Source organism: Triticum urartu, chromosome 6A (genome assembly GCF_056163025.1).
Source record: "Triticum urartu cultivar PI428250 chromosome 6A, HENAU_Tu73, whole genome shotgun sequence".
Taxonomy (NCBI): Eukaryota; Viridiplantae; Streptophyta; class Magnoliopsida; order Poales; family Poaceae; genus Triticum; species Triticum urartu.
This window is the reverse complement of record NC_141878.1, coordinates 84,360,600-84,364,265: the sequence shown is the minus strand read 5'-3', so window position 1 is coordinate 84,364,265 and position 3,666 is coordinate 84,360,600. Positions and strand designations below refer to the sequence as shown.

At 43.0% G+C, this 3,666-nt stretch overlaps 1 long non-coding RNA gene across 1 annotated transcript; it reads right to left on the bottom strand.

Annotated features, from left to right (window-relative positions):
• Positions 1-320: 320 nt before the first annotated feature.
• On the bottom strand, positions 321-1,781 carry LOC125512142 (uncharacterized). The gene is made up of 3 exons (XR_007285222.2): positions 1,699-1,781; positions 860-941; positions 321-438 (listed from the first exon to the last, which is right to left on the bottom strand). It is a non-coding gene; the product is annotated as an uncharacterized LOC125512142 (long non-coding RNA).
• Positions 1,782-3,666: the final 1,885 nt, after the last annotated feature.

The following is a 3,666-nucleotide window of genomic DNA, read 5'->3' as shown; positions in this document are numbered from 1 at the left end:
AGGGGATACCATTGAGAACATGAGCACTATAATTAAGCCTGTGATGCATACTGTGTATATTCCTAGAGCATGTGCAAGTAAAATGCAAACACTGGATCGTGATAGGGTAATTTTTTTTGCTTTGTGATGCGAAACCTCCCTTCCCTCATTCACATACAGAAATCACTTTTCATCACTTAGATAATATCATCATGCAGCAACAGAAATACAAATTAACAGGGGGGGGGGGGGGGGGGGGATATCATCTTGCATTATCCAAGCATAGGAGCACCCTAAAACTACATATTGCACCCTTTGTGTTAGTCAAATTCAAAAATAGCTCGGCATTGGTAGTTACGATTGTACCTTGTAATCAAGTTCTTTGCTTTGTTTATGTCTGGGTTGAAGTGCTCCCTGAAAATCTGAACTATACTTGAAAAAATCAAAGCCTCTGTATGCCTGGATGATAGGAAAAAATGTAGTCGTTGCTGAATTTCACTGGAAACAATGTAGTTGCTGAAATTCATAGGAAACAATGTAGTTGTTGATTCACAAAATTATCATGTTCCAAACAGGGTCTCGCGGTCTAGGAAAAGACCTTTCGGAATTCCATACGGTGTTTTTGATCCTTATAGCTGGACTTGTACTCAGCAGTTAGAGTCGTTCAGATGTTGAGCAGGTAGCTTTAGGAGAAACATAATCAAACACTATCTGAGTTGATTGTTATTCATCTTGATAGTAAGACACGATATTCATTATATTCCTATAATGATTCTTCGTGCCAACACTACAACATAGAATAGTGAATCATATAAGAATGTCCGAAACTTGAGATCATACAATGTGGAATACGGAATTAAACTGGCAAATATATACATACCTTACTCTTTAACTGTGTTTAGAAGTACTCGATCCACTGCTGGGATAAAAAATGCTTCCTGATCCGCAACTTCAATCCAATGCTGGGATAAAAATGAAATCTCAAACATACTTCCCGAATAACAAAATACACATGGTAATTGTATTCTCATCTGATAGCAAGTCCATCTAACTGAACAGACAAACCATAGAGGTACTGAGATATAGTGATCAATATGGTTTAGGTGCCCGTACAGGCAGACACACTACCTGTATTTCTTTGGTTCATTAATGGAACAATGGTATATTTTGGTTCACTGATCTATATAATGCAAGACCATAAGATTTTAAATGACTCGCGAGGAACTTACCAGAATTGTTCCACAGTCTTTGTAAACATGCAGTTTGTATACAGTTAAAACAAAAACATGCTAAATAGATGAGCTTCCATATAAGTTGACCACCTACAGTAGGGGGTGGCAAACACTACTCAACATTTTAATTCAACTTTTGTATAAGTGCGCATCAAGCTTGCAAAAACTTGGGTAAATCCAATTTCTTCTTGGGTAAAAGAATAGTTACCATTTTGTTCTGTGCGATAAAAAAATACATAACCAAATGGAAGATATTTAGGCATGTGAATAAATATCCACCTAAATCCAAAGAAGACCGGAAGCAAATCTTGAATATTGAAGTAGCCGTAAAGTATAAAAGAAATAACGTACAAAAGGGAAAGATAAAATGGTCTGTAGTTCTGTACTAACATGGATACCACTGTAGTTTTAAGAAAATAAATATAATATTGAATTCACATTGGCTAGAAGTTTTATCTCCACATTGCATTGAAAAGCACAGTGGTACCTTCACATTGGCACATCATCAATAGACTTCATCTCAGGAGAAGTGAGGAAATCAGGAACCTATTTCAAAATATGGAAACCGCCCATAGGTAACATGATCAAGTAAAGAAAATTTAAACACACTATCATGCCAATTTAGGAACATTATACCATTCATTACTAATCGCACTATCATTTTCTCTATTCAGAAGACTTTGCTTAGCAGGAGAGGCCTATGACATCATATCTACCCGCACTTGCTAACTAATATTTTCTCCAGAAGTGCATGCAAAAAAGTTCATACAAGCTGATTCTCTCCTAGATGCTTGGCAAAAATGTCATTTTGTAAATCGTAATCCCTTCACCTTAGCAATTACGGGATGAACTAACATAAATGAACCATACTAACATTTGGCAAAGTCTATTGAGATTACAAATATAGGAATCATCTATCTATAGAAAAATATTGATAGATCGCACAAGGGTAAGCTTAGCATCACACTCGATCTGGACCTTGCTGTTGTAACCAATTAGAAGCGCCCCAAATATTTCCTAAATAGCAGTTTTTTGCTACTCAGCGGCACCCAATTTCATCTAAAGCTAATTTGTTTACCTCCCAAAGTGTAACAAGATCACCAAATACACACACACACACACACACACACACACACACACACACACACACACACACACACACACACACACACACACACACACGGCAGCCTGGAATCACCAGCAACCACATCGATTAAGGACCTCGAGCGGGGATGCCACTGGGAGCCGAGTTTCGGTGCCGGCCCACCCAAGGACGGCTGGCGATGGGCTTCGACAGCGGCTGCTCCAGAGCTCAGCGGCGCATGGCAGCGGCGAGCCAGGTACGAACTACGTGTTAGAAACGGAGTGGAGGAGCGCATTAGGGAGGCTTCAGATGCAGCATGCGCCCTGAGGAAGTGAGGATCAACGGTGACGGCGCCCCTCGTCCTCACCGGATGGGGCGGCTCCCGCATCGTCAGAAGCAGCGATCGGCGCGGTACCCGCGGCGGCTCACGCATTGCCGGCCGGTACACGCGGCGTACCCTGGCGGCGCGGTGGTTGCACTCCCCTGGCGTCCCCTGATGGTGCGGTGGTGGCGGCGGCCCAATCGGGGACGGGGATGAAGGAGGGACGCGGGGAGGCGTGTGGCGGGCGGCGGTGGAGAAGGCAATGGAGAGGAGTTGTTGATCCTCGTCTCCCCGTCGCCATAGCCAAGTTGAGGCCGGTGGGGAGATGGGATCGGGAGCGAGAAGGGTGGGGTGAGGAACGTGCGAGCGTGTGCGCGTGGGTCGTTGTTTCTATTTTTTGTGACGGCGTGGGTCGAGTGGCAGCGTGGGTAATTAATTAAGCGCGGCTAAAACATGGTTTGCTGCTAAACATTGGAGCAACTTGGAGCGTAGGATTCGATGCTCTGAATGGTGTAGATGTTTTGGTTGTCCGCCCTCTCGTGCTTTTATAGGGGTAGTAGATGATCACCTTGTCTATACTTTGCACAAACTTGAGCTTGCAACCTATGGTTGGATGGTTAGAGGGACAGTGGTATCCCAGTCCATCAGGGTTCAAATCCTGGTGCTCGCATTATTTCTGGATTTATTTCAGAATTTTCGCCGATGCGTTTTCAGTGGGAGGAGACGTTTCCGTCGACGACGAGGCCTACATTGACTTCGTAAATCTTAAAATGATATGCCGGCCCAGGCTCTCGAATGTACTCATAGAAATAGTGTGTGCGTTCATAGAGATGAGTGTATGCGCGTATGTATGAGCAATTGCGTCAGTATTGTGATTAAAATATGCTGGCCTTGACTTCACGTGATAGGACGTTGTTGTTGAAAATATATCTAGCTAGAAACTGCTTCTATTTTTTGCGAGAATATGTCTAGGCTAGGAGCTTCTCACTCATTATCATTGCGTGAAAATTGGCACCGTTGTTGCTGCATGGTATTTCCCTACTTTTATA